Source organism: Stegodyphus dumicola, chromosome 7, assembly GCF_044657685.1.
Source record: "Stegodyphus dumicola isolate Sdum_Otavi_A_Nest chromosome 7, ASM4465768v1".
Lineage (NCBI taxonomy): Eukaryota > Metazoa > Arthropoda > Arachnida > Araneae > Eresidae > Stegodyphus > Stegodyphus dumicola.
In genome coordinates this window covers 68,441,877-68,458,553 of record NC_140774.1, presented here as the reverse complement: position 1 = coordinate 68,458,553, position 16,677 = coordinate 68,441,877, and positions in this window count along the sequence as shown.

Sequence of the window (16,677 nt, the reverse complement as noted above, 5' to 3'; positions counted from 1 at the left end):
TCGAATTGGCGGTGAAGTTTCAAAATCGCAGAATCGCGGAAAGAGCGAGAGGGGAAACATATTCTCAAAGTACCCGAAGGAAGGAGGAAACCAGAAATGGAAATCGCTCATATGGGGGAAAGAACAATCAAGCTAACGCATCGAAACTCGAAGGTCAAGGCCCAAAAAGAAAATTTGAAAATAAGCATCCGCGTACCCAGAAGACACAGATTGAAAGGAAAGCTTTAAACGACTAGAGGGGCCTGTGAAAGGGAGGGTCCAGACCCCGGAAGTTTTAGAAAAACCCTCAAATAGACATCTAAATACAGTCATCGTAAAAAACTCACAGCTACCAATTATACAAGTCCTGGTTGGCGATGTACCAGTAGAAGCCCTCATCGATACAGGGGCAGAAGGAAATTTCATGAGTGAAAAGTTCTTCAAAAAGAATTTTTATAGGATACGACTATTCAAAACCAGAAATACGGAAATTATAGCGGCGCAAGGAAAAACATGTCACTGCATCGGGAAAGTATCATTAAACTTACAGATAAAAGAGGAAAATCTCAAAGTATTAATTTTTGTGGTGAAAGACCTCCAACACTCTCTTATTTTAGGTATGGACTTTTTAAGGGCCGCGAGGGCCAAATTAAATTTTCAAGATAGTTCCGTGGTGCTGGAGATGGACCAGAGGGTGGTGGAACCTGCGGAGACACCTGAATTGGACCTTAGCCATCTGAATGACCAGGAAAGTAAAGCAATACAGCAAGTGGTGAGTAATTTTTCTCATTTGTTTTCAGAAAAACCGGGAAACTGTCAGATCGTGACTCACAAGATTCAATTAAATGATGAAAAACCTTGTAGGACTAAACCGTATCGGTATGATAAACAAAAAGACTTAATCATCGAAGAACATATTCAGGAGATGTTAAAGAATAAAATAATAACGCCCATAAATAGTGAATACGCGAGTCCAGTCGTACTATGTAGGAAAAAGAACGAGTTTCCTCCTTCGGATAAAAGGGCTTGGAGGTTTGCTATCGATTACAGAAAACTAAATAGTATTACTAAATTCCCAGTTTACCCTTTGCCGATTATAGAGGAAATTATTAGAAAGATCAAATCTACAAGATACATGTCTACTTTGGACTTAACGTCTGGCTACTATCAAATAGCTATGAGACCCGAAGACATACATAAAACCGCGTTTATAACAAAATAGGGCACTTATGCATTTTTACGCATGCCCTTTGGGTTGTGTGGGGCCCCATCATCATTCCAGAGAGCTATGGACATTGTTCTAAAGCCTGTCCTAGGAAAATCAACTTTAATTTATCTAGATGATATAATTATAACGAGTAGTACGTTGGAACAACACGTTAATGACCTCGAACAAGTTTTTAAATTATTAAAAGAGGCCGGTCTTACAATTAACGCCTCAAAATGCAAGTTCGCAACTAAAGAACTTTAATATCTCGGTTATAAAATTTCGCAAAAGGGTATAGAAACGCAAGATTCAAAAATAAAAGCTATTAAGAATTTCCCACTGCCCAACACCGCCAAGAAACTTTCGTCTTTCCTTGGATTATGTTCTTACTATCGATCTTTCATAAAAGATTTCGCTAATATTGTTGAACCACTCTTAGTAATTTACATGGACAGCGGAAGCTAACACAGCTTTTGAAAGATTAAAAGAAGCGCTTATTAATGCCCCTGTTTTAAAATTCCCTGAGGGGGACGAAAACCTGGAAATTGCGGCAGATGCGTCAGACTATGCGGTGGGTGCGATTCTTATGCAAAATAACCATCCGCTGGCATTTTTTAGTAAAACATTGAATCAGACACAAAGGAATTATACAGCTACAGAAAGAGAAACATTAGCCGTATTAATGGCTGTACACAAATTTCGAGTTCATTTCGGCAAATCGCCAGTAACAGTCTTTTCGGATCATGCGGCTGTTGGTAGACTTTACTCGGGAAAAAACCTAACGCCCAGGTTAATAAGATGGGCTTTAAAACTCCAAGAATATAATATCACAATAAAATATAAACCGGGTAAGGAAAACAATGTAGCTGACGCACTTTCTCGTATAAAACTGGACGATGAAGGTAATGAACTTAAATGCGCTGTGTTGACTTCAAAAATTTTAGATTCTAGAGATACGGTTATTACTGAACTGAAAGCTGATCCTGAATTTGGAAATATCTATGCTTATTTGAAAGACCCCGAAAGCTTTGAGCATACAGATATCGATGCGATAAGAAATAGAGCAAAAAACTATGAAATAATAGATAATTTATTATTCTATACGAAAACAACAAACGAAAATCTTGAGTATAAACCAGTCATCCCAGCCTCGCTTCGATTAAGCATTTTGAAGGAGTTGCACGAAAAAAAAACAGCGGGCCACCTCGGGGTCAGAAAGACTTTAAAAAGGGTACGCGAGGCGGTATATTACCCGCAATTATACAAAATAGTAACGGCGTATGTCAGGTCCTGCAATCAATGTCAGTTAATAAATGATATTAATTACAGCCCGGCCGGGTACTTAAATAGCATTCGCGCTACATTTCCGAATGAAATTTTAGGCATAGATCTCCTTGGTTCCTTTCCCCAGAGCGAGTTAAATAAAAATCGTTTTCTTTTAGTAATAGTAGATCATTTTTCAAAATGGATAGAAATTGTTCCACTTAAACGCGCGTCAGCCAAAACAGTCGCAGATGCATTCTTACACAGATACATTTTAAAATACGGTGCACCGATAAAAGTCATTAGCGATAACGGAAAACAATTCATTAGTCAAATATTTGAAAACATATGCAATGGACTTGATATACGCCATATCAAAATGGTTCCGTATAGACCACAGGCTAACATAGCAGAAAGAGTTAATAAAAACATTGTAAAAATAATTCGCAGTTACGTTAGCACACATCACAAGCGCTGGGATGGCTATATAAATGAATTAGCTTATGCTTTAAGAACGGCACATCATGATACTACGGGAAAAACTCCAGCAGAATTATTTTTAGGCAGAAAGTTAATTACGCCTTTAGATAAATTATTCTTTGTGCAACAAAGAGAGCAGGAATTTAGACAAAAGGACGTGCAAAAGCTAATTGATCAGACGCTTAAAACCTCGGATACAGCAAGAAATAGGCAGAAGTTATATTATGATAGAAAACGCTGTGAAGCAGATTTTAAAGTTCGGGATAAAGTATTGAAACGGAAATTTTCTTTATCAAGTGCCCCAGACAATTTTATGGCAAAGCTAGCTCCAAAGTTTGAAGGCCCCTATGTAATTCAGGAAATCAAAGGAGTAGTCTTATATCTTAAAAACGAGAGAGGGGAAATCTGTAAAGCAAGTCCCGACCAGGTGAAAAAATACTATAATCCAAATGATTTTGAAATCCTTAAAAGTTTCTTGCAGGACTCAAGTCTAAACGAAATAGAAGGGCCAGAGACTGCAACAACTATTCCACCACCCAAGAAACGGAGAACTGAAGAGAGACCTAGCACTTCTACAACCCGGACGTCGGTATCAAAAAGAAAAAATGAGTTTCAAACTCCGGCGTTTAAGAAAAACAAAAATACAGATGAACCGGGTAAAGAAACAGTGGTAAAGACGAAAACACCACCTACAAAAGATGGCAGGAGAAATTACACATCAAGGAGAACGCGCACACGGCCACAGAGTCAGGTGCCAGCAAGGCCGCCGTTCCGGAAACTGAAACGACAACAGGAGGCACAAAAATACGACGAACAGAAGAAATTCAAGAAGGACTCCAGACCGGAGGACGTCAACACCAGCCGTCCCAGGCAGAAACGCAAAGGCCAACAACCAGACGATTACTCCGTCAAGAGGCCAGCATGTAGAGGACGCAAAAGAAAGAGCAACGGGGACGACACTCGGCGATCAATAAGGAGAAGATTGACATCCATGACACCTCTAACTTGGGATCAGTTTTGTCAAAAACGGATGACGGAGTTTCAAGCATCGAAAACTCAAAGATAAGTTAAAACCTTCTATAATTTTTTTTTCTCTTTTGTTCCGAAATGTTATGCATAAGTACGAAGTTCTATGTTTTGACGAAAGTCAATATGTCTCGGTTGAGACTTAGTTTTGTTTTACTTTATTTAGCTAAGGCAAAAGTATTATTTTCTTGAAGTGTAAAAGCTAAAAACAAGCATTTTCTGTTGGTCGAAAGACTAATTCTGTTATGTTAAAGCCAAAATTTGGCCGGAGATAAAAATAACTTCGTATTCTTGTACTAATAAGAATTTTAGTTTCAGTACCGCCAGCTTGGCGAAGAATGAGTAAAGTAAAAATTTATTTTCTCTTATTCATTTTATGGTAAATTGTAAAAATCATATGTATTAAACTTTTGTAAATGTATGTAAATACTTGCATGTTATGTAAAAGTAGAATTTAGGCTAGAAGCATAAAATTGTAGATGCTAAAAGTGAATGCTTAAAAGCAATGAAGTCAAAATTTAAGTATTAAACTGTAAAGTCATGCTTTAGAGCGAAAGCCTGCATGCTTAAAGATGAATGAGGGGGAAGTTAGAATGAATGTGTTTTGTAGGGTTCTCCACCTACATTTGAATTTTTTAAGAATATTAAAGTAGCTCATTGAGTTGTAGAATGTCGAGTAAGGTGTGTCTATTTGGTTGTTGAATTCTAACAAATCATGGTGGTTAGGGGAAGTGTTGTAAGACTAAAACACGAATATTCCCGTTTGACACCACACACGGTGGAGAGCCAGGGTAAAGTTAAATTAATGCTTGAAAAATTGAATGAATGTGAAGTAAGCAATAACTAAGAAAAACGAAACGTTAAAAACAAAAATTTATTGTGTCAAGAAAGTGTAAATTATAATGTATGTAGAAAGATACTGATACTTATTCCTTCCAGATGCTGGAAGGAAAGACCAAGATTGATTGATGAAGTCCAGGAAAAGTTGCTGTAAGAAGAAAGCTTTGTAACGAGCAAAAGAATTAGTATATAATTGTTACATAAGATTTTTTTTTTGTGTGTAAACGAGGCTTTCGCCAGTTAGTTCAGAATTAGATAAACTTACAACAGGTCGTTTGTAGGACCTGCTTCCAAGTTTTCCAAATTCTGGCAGCGGCAAATGTAGGGTTTATATTTATTTTAACTAATATTTATTTTAAGTTTAAACTATCTTTCCTGTCAAGCCTTACTTTCCCCTGGAACTGCCAATGCCAGAATATGTAAATTTTAGTAGAACGCGCAAGGATTCAAATTATCAGCGGAAGTATTCTGATTTAAATAGAAGGAAACAAGTTCGGTGATAGAGTTATTCTTACTTAGCGAGCGCGGAGGTAGAAATCGAGAATTGAAGAACCCCGCGTTGCGGCCTATGTGCTTGGCGGGAAGTAGTTGCAATTGTTCCAGTGAGCTTCAAGTCTGCTGAATTAGCTGCGGTATTTGTAAAACGCGGTGAGTTAGTTATTTTAGAGAGCCTCGTAGTTAGAATATTGTCTTTACTTTCTTTTCAGGTTTTTATTTTTATTTGACTGCCTAGTGGGCACAGTCTGTAAGCGTCAAGAGGACGCCATTGTAATTTATTACGTTGAATAAAAAGGGACTTAAACCCTTTATAAGACTCTGTGGTTTATACAAGCTTTCACAGTCACCTCTTGGTTGCGTGCTAGTTAGAGGCGCGCAACGTTATAGATTCAAAAAAAAAAAAAATAGGATGATCATTCCTTTCTCTAGTAAATCGAAAAATAATTAAAAAAGAAAAGATCTCTTACCTTTACTGAAGCCCTTGTAGTAACGTAGAAGCTGTGTTGAAAGATGTTACCTCTTCAAGAGTACAGACTGATCTGAAGCGAACGTCGGATTGCTTAAATACATAAGTGAGAGTCCATTTTTAAAAAATTGTCATGTTTTGTTCATTGAGTTGGCTGGGAAAATTTAATTTTTATCATGTTTTTAGACATGATAAAAATTTACTCTACCTCCTCTTTTTTGGTTTAAATCAGGTCTCAACATGTTTCTAAAACAGAATTCCAAGAAAGGTATGACTCATTCTTTTCCTACAAATCTATATTTAGAAAGGGTGAGACATCATTCGTAGACAAAAAGGGTAGATAGTTAATTTTTATCATGTCTAAAGACATGATAAAAATTAACAAAAAGTTTTTTTTTTAAATCAATTTGGTCCTTGCATTTTTTTAATGATCCAGTTCATTATGGATTATGGATCCCGATAAAACCGAGCTATATTTCTATGCACACATTGAGGTTTTCCTTGAATCATAGCCTTTACTTGTGGAAATTGACAAATGCATTCGTGCTGATTGAAACCTCTATAGATAAATGTGCCATTTTGAAAAACATCTTTCGCCAATTCTCCACAATCTGGTCCATTGTAAAAAGCTGGATCCGTGCAGTAACACGACCACTGATAAAATCCATTTTTTTCCGTAAGAATAATCATACCACCTTTTTCAGTTTGACACGGGTAAGGATTCAGTTTGGGCATACAGAGTCCTCGAACACATTGCATTTCTTCCCCGTTTGTGCAAAGAAAATCACATGTATCCACACACCAGACTTTTTCTCGTCGGCAATCTTTAAGTGGTATCGATTCGTTCATGGGGATTGAATCCGATTCCATAACAGAAGTAGGAAAGAAAAATAGAAAGAGACCAAACATCATCAAGAATATATACATTTCAGCCATCTTTTTTTTCTTTGGAAAAACAACAAAGGATAAGGATATGGAAAGACGAGTTGATCAACACGAAGAACGTCGATCTTGCCGTCGAACGGCTCTTCAGTCTAAAATTAATACTTGGCGAGACGCTTGCACGGCATGTTTTAAAATCATGGATGATTGGGCCACGATCGATTTTAAAAAATTCCATTTCATATTTGAGCGATGGGTTTCGATTCTCAATCGTATCTTGGAAAATCCAATTCGTCGATTGGACCGTTACGAAATGTCCATGTATTATTGTGAAGAGCGAGGAGGACCCAAAGACATTATTCAGTTATATATTAATGAAACCGAAACCGAAGATGGAAAAATTCCCGTCTACGTCATTTTTAACCTTTTCGAGTTTATTAAAATTCACCGCAATTACTGCTTAAATTATTCAACTTCGAACAAGATGCTGGTGGATCAAAATCGGGGCACGATCAATATGAATACCTATTATGCTAATCAGGTTGATGTAGATCAAATTCGATTTTATCGTAATGAAACGACATGGCAATTATTATTCGTTTTTACTTTACATGCCATGGCTCATTTAGATGTATTTGACCAATACGATCATGCTTATTATGATACACACCAGCACATTCGAGATTCTGTCTTCTTTCGAATGTATTTCTATGGACAAGTCATTTGGGGAAGATAAAGCCAAAAACAAATGTCTTATCCTTCCAAGGTTCCTATTGATTATGTTCAAAAAGTGTTAGAAGAAGAATTAAATCGAAACGTGAGTCGTTCTGAATTGACCGGGACATGTTCGTTGGGGCAAGTTTTATTCGACTTGTCTCATTTACAAAAATTTTTTCCCCACTATAGTCCAGAAGAGTTTATAAAGTTTCGAGACGATAAATTTATAATCATTCCGGGAAATTACTGGTACGACGCTATGAGTGAAGAACCTCGTGTCCAAGACTATGTAAAACGTTTCTTAAATCGTAATAATGTAGAAATAAATCCAAATATGCGGCGTCGATCTCAGCGTCAGCGTTCTAGAAGTCGATCGAGAAGTCCAGCAAGAGTTCGAAGTCGATCGAGAAGTCCAGAGAGAGTCCGAAGTCGAAGTCCAACAAGAGTCCGAAGTCGATCCCGAATTCGCTCTTCGAGTAAAGATATACCCATTCGGCATTACTTGGCTCCTCTACCCAAAAAAAGAGGGAGGAAAAGAAAGTCCAAACTCAAAGCTCGTGTTGGCTACGATCAAAAGTTTATAAAAGCCCTCGAGACAAATGAATCGGGTCTGATTCTAAAACCGACTCGAGGAATGGATCGAGATTTAAATTTGCCGGGATCTATTTGTCGGGGTATTCGCCAAGTCTGTCGCTACAAGGATCCTCAAACGAAACGTTACATCAATTTTGTTCGTGACGGGAGTGAAGACGATGAGTATGTGCTGCAACTGGAATATTAATGAATGATGGGATTTTCTAACGGGTTAAAGGCCAGCGGGACAAGAGCTTTCCAGTGATCCGAATAATGTAAATTATAAGGATCGTAATCATATACATAGGACGGTAAAATAGCTTTATTGGTATGATTCTTCCAAGCATAATCATCTCGAAGGGACAGTAATACTGATTGAGAAGTGCACGGTGACAATAAACCCTGAATCATACGTGTTTCCAATAAAAGAGATGAACGCGGTCCAAAATATTCTGGATCCATAGCTTGGTGGGTGATCTTGGCCGTTTTATAGTCATAGACCCACAGTCGTATGGACTGGGGTAAAAATCGAGTGCTTTCATCATAAGTTAAGTTCAAAAATTCTCGAATGGCAGGAATGTTACTATTCAAGTACATTATAAAATTATAAATCTTTTCTTCAAATGTCTTGTATTTAAATTTATCGAATTCAGCAAGATAAGAGGAGGACAGCTTAACACGAAAACATTTTTCCCGATACATATTTATATTAAAATCTTTAGGATCGATTTTTCGTCGAATGATCAGTTTACTACTATCATCCAAAGTGATAAATTCCAGTTTATACGGATTGGGTTCTTCTAAATATCTTTGATTCAGCTCGAAACATGGAGAGTCGAATCGTTTTACTTTCCCGTCTGATTTATAAACTATTTTATAATAAATATCCATAACTACATAATCCACTAAAATGGGATATTTTTTCTGTTTCAATAAATCGAGGACGAGTTGTTTATAATCCATCTTCTTGTTTATCTCACAGAAAGCCACGTTCGAATGAGTTGACGAATTGGCTCATGGGGCATGAGTTCTTGAAAAGTATCTAAAACCTCGGCCAGACTGCGTTATCGACTTTTACAAATCAGTTGATGCGTTACATCGTTGAAGACGACTTTCTCGGAGAGAATGCATTGACCACGACATTTCTTGTTAAAATAATCCGGATGCATGAGTTTCACGTACCGAATAATGTCTCGAGTCGTTCGTCGTTTCAAGAACCGATGCCATTTCTTCTCGTTTAAAAATTCTCGATGACCGATGCGTTCTCTCTTTTCCATATTCAGAGCTCCAATATCCACGAGCACGGGATGATGGTCCGTGTACACAAAAGAACATAATTTTAAAACGGGAGCCGTTCCTCCGAGTCGATAACAAATACTACACAAGAAAGAATGAACGTGTAAAACGTTTCTGCTAAATATTCCGGTTGAAGAATGCGAGCACTATAAAGTCCAGGATTCATTTCAAAGAGACCTATTGTATATCCCGAACGTTCTCGGAAATGCGTCGCAAAAGGCAACACATACTCCGAACTCAATTGTTGATGAAGAAGGATCAAATCGAAAAAATGTTCGGGCAAGTCACAAGAGCTGCTGGCACTTAAGATCTCCATTGCATCGAGTGAGAAGTAAACAGGCAGTGGAATCGTCTTTGATTGAAATTATTTAAAATGAGAAAACCGGTATAATCAAAATGCCAAGGACATTTGGAAGGAGCATAATAAACAATTTCTTTCACGTGTTCAATAATAGTATGAGTGGTGGATCGACTCATCTTCTTCTTTCTTTAAAAAAGAAAGATGGTGGTGGTCTGTGTATTAGATATGGATGAGACGCTTGGATACTTTGAAGGAGAAACATTTCAAATTCGACTCAAAACCAATTTCCTGATCCAGTTTTTACGTCTTTGCAATATCGATATCATTTTGTGGAGTAAAGGTTCGGATGATTATGTCGAGCGAGTGATCAATAGTTCATTGCACGATATTGAACGATATGCGTATCGGATATTTGGCCGCACGCAATGTGAAAAGTCGTGCCGAAAATATAATATTTCAAAATGTTCGGAACATATCAATCTTGTACGATTACGACATTCTTTTAATTGGGTTCGATGATAACGTCAATGAAAATATGGACGAGCGCTATGATTTAAGAATTCACGTGAAGCCGTACAAGCAGATAGATCTCCGTGATGAAGAACTGTATAAAGTCGTGGAAAAAATTACCCAATTTTGTATAGATCATCAACGAGAGTTGTAGATGAAGCGAGATAGGGTTTCTGCTATGTCAGCTGGGAACCCCATTCCGTATAGAGAAGTGAGTTCGAGAAAGTTATGTGTATATAGTTCTTGAAGCAATGACGTCATTTTTAAACAAACCAATAGCGAGCCAGTTTTAAAAAATGATGATTGGAAAAGGTCGGTTCAAAATCTGGCTGGAAAAAAATCTGTCAGAAAAATTTACAACTATCGAAAAAAAAAAAAAAAACTTTTTGTTAATTTTTATTATGTCTTCTAGACATGATAAAAATTAATGACCCCCCCTTTTTTGTTTTCAATGATGTCTCAGCACCATGTTTCTAAAATACACCATGACTCACCATTTCTAAAAATAAAATTCCAAGAAAAGAATGAGTCATAGTTTGTTTTTAGAAATGGTAAGACATCATTCAGAGACAAAAGGGTGGTAGTGTTAATTTTTATCATGTCTTAGTGTTAATTTTTATCATGTCTTAAGACATGATAAAAATTTTTATCATGTCTTAAGATTTTTTTTTTTTTTTTTACTCTCCAGATATTTTTTTTTCCAGCTCTCACAAAATTTTTTTTTCCACTCGACTTCATCAACCAAACAAGACATTGCAAAATTCTTTCTAGAATGAATTCTCGCTTATCTATTTAAGTCATCCCATTTTCGCTTCAAATCAGTTTGTGCTGCTGAAGAGGTAACATCTAAGGCCTGTAGTCTAATAACCAAGATACTACATTCTACTTTGTTCGAAAAAAAGAAATCTATTGAGTAAGAATGGATTATTCGTTGATTATCAAGAATATTCTTTCTTCTCCCATCCTTGAGAAAGCTATCGACGAATTAAAAGAACGTCAAGGTGCTCTCAACTTAATATGTCCCAACTGGGAAGGTGTTTTAAATCACGATCCGCTGTACGAGACACATTGTCAACAAAAAGTTCAATTTTCCAAAGGAACTCGAAAAGATACTGTTCACATCCGAAACATTATTGGTTTACAAAATTGCTATAATGTTCTCGTGGCTGGTTATTGGTATTTGAAACCGGGGGAGAACAATAAAACAGGAACTTCGTTCATGACTCGACTGTGTGCTCCTTTAACTAAAATTGGCGAAAGCATGATAGAGAATCCGCAACACAAATTTGCGGAGAATTGTCGTTTTTTCATGGACCGGTGCGATCCCGCGTTTTGCTCTGCTTGTAAAGGAGCCCAAGATAAATTTCAAATTCATAGAAATATGTGGTGTATACGAAAGAGTCGGATCTTTAATGGAGAGGGTTTAAAAATACTTTTCAGTGTTCGATTGAAAATATGTTTGGTACGACGACTTCTTTTCTAGGTATTCTAAACCTTCAAATTTCTAACCGGTACACGTTCGGAGAAAATTCGTACAAGATAGGAGGTTTAGTTCGCGAATTTATCTTATTTAAAGAATCTGTTCTGTTCTCGACCGATCTGGATATCGAAACTCCTCTTTCCCTCCCTGTAGTCGAAGAGATGGAAGAAGGGGAAGAGAAGTGTCCCGAAATTATCGGCATTCCCAATTACTTCAAACCCGTTACTCATTTTTAAATAAGAAGAAAGCATTTAGAAATGGATTTATGGAAAATCCATCGTCGACATTTATTATCCAAACGACGTTACCGATTTTTTGCCAAGATGGCTCAAAAAGAAATGGATCAACTTCCCTATCTCACCCCTCATAATATGTTTATTCATCGAGGTTTATCGGAATCGCTGTTGAGTAACAGTTTTGTGATTACCGATCATATGCTTTCCAGCATTATACACCGAAAAGATAATATTGATCCTCAGTACAGTCAATATTTGAACAAAATCGTTCCTTGCCGCAATTTTAATCAACCTCTCCTCCTTCAGTTAATAGCCACCTCGATCGCGGAAAAGGTGAAAACGGAACACAAAGAATTACCGATGGACACAAGAGGACTTCCTAAAGACACCCAATAGAGGATCCAAATGCTAGAAAAGTAAGTGTTATTAAGGGGGGTCCAGGAACCTCCACGGAGGATGCACTGAATCAAATGTTTGGCGTAAACAAGTAATTTAAAAAATAATGGACGACCCTGTCAAAATGGTGAAGGTTCAACGAAACGATATGGTCTACAGTGTTCGAAAATATTTATTATCGATCCAGAATCTACAAACCAAATATAAACTTTTGCAATATTTTGAACAAATAGGGGCCCAACGAGATAATGCCGGTCTGGTGCATGAAGATCGAGGCGATAAAATAAAAGTTGTGAACCTCTATTGAAAAAAAGAAGATGACGCTTTGGATATTTCTTCTCGTCTTTTATCTTTACCTGATCATGATCTACCTGTTTCGAAACGAGTCCCAAACGACTACAACCCCTCCTTGGCAATCCATTTCCTACCACCCTCCTCAGCGGACGACGCTTTATTCGACTTGCATTCACGCAACCGATTGTGACGACGATCAAATATGTTTTCGGGGTGAATGTCTTCCCAAACTCCTTCCCCATGCCACTTGTTCTTCAGCTACGGGAGAGTGGGTTCTGGTGAATCAAAAAGGATTGAAATTCGCGACTTGTTTTTTTAAATACCCTCATCTCGTCACGCAAAAAGAACGTGGGGGGAATTGTGACGTAGACATTGCTTGCGCACCTCACGGCTGCTTGCGCACAGAAAGTTTAGACAAAGATCCTTTGAAAGAAGGTAAATGTGTTTGCGATTTTGGATACAAGCCGCTTTTGCAAGGTTTCGGGTGTGAAGAAATGACCGCTCATGAACGATTAGCGTTTTCGAAGGAAGAAGAAAAAAACAACGTATGGGATCCAACCGTATTTTCCGAAAAGTATCTCGCGTCTTTCCAAAAACCCGGTTACTTCCAGCAGCCCTGTTCCTTCGATGCTTTTACAAGTCAGCCTTTAAAACATACTTTTTATCATGCAGAATTTGGAAGTTGTGTGTGTGATCCGAGGTATGGGAATATTGGGGTGCGACTCGATCATCCCTATTATTTGAAAAATAACGATAAGGGCTATAATGCTTGCGCGAATATTTTTAAAAGCGAACCCGATTCCCCGATCCATCATGTGAAACTGTTTGCCTATTTCTACATGTTTGATTATTCGCCGGTCGCGTTCATCGAATTTGAGAATTTAGACCCGACTCAATTATCCTATCCTTTCAATTATTACGTGGTCCTATCCAAGAAACACCATCTACAAATCAAAGAAACGTGGCCTTTTGACTACATGCAATATGTTTTTAAGTACCTTCCCTTTACGGTGCATACGCGTCACTGCCACGAAGATCCTATTTTTCATGTTAAAACGTGCTACGAAACCATTATTCGACAAAACCAGCTCACGCGTTGCCAGTTGATCGAGCAAGAACTGGATGGAAAATTAAGTCAACACGCGAACGCCTACACGTTCCTGTATCGATATCCCGTATGTCTTTTTTCAGAGGAGGATCGACGCGTTCCCGAAATTTATCAAGGCCATGTCGTTCTCAATCCTTTCCATTTACTGTTGAAAACCCTCCCAAACCTTCTTCGATCGAACGGTATTCAGATGAAACCGAATGAGGAAGGCATGTGGCATGTCACGTTCGCTCGAGCTCCTTATGTAGAAACATATGCGGCGACGTTAGATCCAGCCGTCTTTCCCGATATTAAAGGAGAACCCACGAAAGCGTTGGAAAAAGGTCATTTCTTTTAAAGAGAAAGAGAGAGAAAATCAAAATAAAAGAAAGGGAGACATATAATCAAAATAAAAATGAAACGCGCTCATGAAGAATCCGAAAAGGAGATGGACCATGGAGAGGGGGAAAAGGAGGAAGAAGAACCTACCCATAAACGAATTAAAGAGTCGGACGTGTCTCTATTATTAGAGCTTCAAAATAAACACACAGATCCCGGTCAGCAAATGAATCGAGAATTGGAAACGGCTCGCGAAAAATATCTCGTTTCTTATCTACGGAAAGTCATTGAAAAACTGCCCATGAGTAAACACGTTCTAGATTCAACGACCGAAATTCCAGAAGGCTACGAAGGATTTTTAAAAATGTACAGTATCGCTAAAACATGCGTCCATTCGGAAATTCAGTTAAAAAAATTGATGGCGTTTAATTCCATCTTTGACATGTTGAATGGCGTGATCGGGAAAGTCATTCACGATAAATATATCGCTCCATATTTAACGAAACTCGTTACCGATCATGATTTGAATCGGGCTTTTGCCGTATTCCAAGAAACTCTGCAAGCAGATGATACGAATGTATCCACGGAACTCCATTGCGTTTCGTTTTTGATTCAAGACGAATTGTCAAAGAAGGAACCTCTCAAAGTCCCCAATCCTTTGTATAATCGTTTCACGCAGCAAATGTATGCCGTCAGTAAATACGTGACAAGTATATTAATGGCGATCGCAGCGAATCACGCAACTGCATCTACGCCTGACTTTGAAATGATCGGAACACCTAGAAAAGGAGAAAAATAACCAATGAAAAAAAAAGCTTAGGAATACGAAAGTCCATTAGTAACAAAACATGACAATGTCAGTTGGAAAAATTTTCTAAGAGTTAAAAAAAAAAAAAAAAAAAAAAAAAACTTTTTGTTAATTTTTATCATGTCTTTAGACATAATAAAAATTAAATCTACCCCCCTTTTTTTCTTTTTGTTGTGAATGATGTCTCACCCTTTCTAAAACTAGATTTCTAAACAAAAGAATGAGTCATATCGTTCTTGGAAATTCATTTTAGAAACATGTTGACACCTGATTCAAACCAAAATAGCGGTGAGGGGTGGTAAAGTTAATTTTTATCATGTCTAAAGACATGATAAAAATTAACAAAAAGTTTTTTTTTTTTTTTTTTTAATAGTCAGTTCGATGTGGACAAGAAGTTACCCTTTTTTAACCAGAATAAACTTTCACTTAACTATTTAAATCGTCAGTCAGTGCTGTGGCCTGGATCCAAGCTTATACTCCATCATAGGAAAAACCTTCTTATTTGGGTCCATATTCTTAAAAGAATTTCTTTTTTTGAATGTCTATTCTCCATTCGATAAACCACGCAACCAACACCAGAAACACGATCCATCGAAACTGAAATATATAGAAGAGTTTAGGAAAGAAATGAAATCCATGGAATATAGTTTCGGCCGCTTCATGGTACCGTAAACGCCGATCAAGGTTGACGAGCTGTTTAACCGGTTCAGGAGCGATTAATAATTGTCTGTCTTGATTCACCAGAATCACGAAATGAGCCCAATCCACCTTATTTAAAGAATCCACGTTGAATTTTTCTGCCGAGGGGTAATTGGGATAAACATGTTCCGTTACATATCGTAAATGCGCGTCTAAGAGTTGAGCTGTAAAAATAATATTTTTGGGATACGTCAATAACAATTGACTTCTTAGAAATTCTTCCTGATAAGGAATCCAAGCTGATGAACGATCAAGAATCTTTTCCATCATGATATTATTTCATCTACGCTGTTTTTTTCTTCTTTACCTATTCCAATGTTTCATGTACCGAAATTTACTCGTCTATTATTCGGGACAATCGATCCCTTTTCATTTCAATCTTCTTCAATGGTATCGACAAGTCCATCAAGAAATCACATAATAAAGGAATCATTAGTGGATAAAACAATGTTTGGTTTTAATCTTCGTTCGACTCTCGCCATAACCATTTTAATATGTCTGGTGACAACACTGGTCATCATGGCCCTCATCGTATATCGTCTCTCTTACGGCAGTGTGGCATTCGTTTACGATGCTGCCGATCCGAATAAAGTCACGACCAAAGGAACGACAGCGAGCGATTTCTGGGCCAACAATAAAATGTTGCTCATTGCTCCAACGGTTGTCAATGTGATCAATATTCTAATGGTCGGTTTATTACTTTACGTGTAACCGAAAAGAGAATAAAGACTAGATTCAAAAATACATCACGATGGATACAAAGGCTATCATGGTGATTATCTTATTAGGAATTGTATTTGTCTCGTTACTCAATTTCGGCTACCTGGCAACAGCTATTTACAGTGATGCGACACCCAAAACAGGAGCCGAACATTTTAATCAACGCAACTGGATGTTTTACGGAAATATAATGCTACATATTATAGCTCTGATGCTAGGTGGAGGCATTTTTATGAAAAAGTAATGATTTAATTAAAAAAATATGACAAGACCTACCCAAGATGAATCCAAAATCTTTCAGAGAAATACTTTCATAGATAACGATGAGTCACTCGTATTCATAAACACGTTCAAGGCGATGGACGGGCGTAACTTCAATCCAAGAAGAAATATACCAACAACTGCTTTTATTGACATCTTGCCCACTCAAGAAGGAAGAACAAGAATGATCAGAGTCAGCTAGAAAAATTTCCTAAGAGCTGAAAAAAAAAACTTTTTGTTAATTTTTATCTTGTCTTCTAGACATGATAAAAATTAATTCTACCCTCCTTTTCGTTTTGAATGATGTCAACATGTTTTT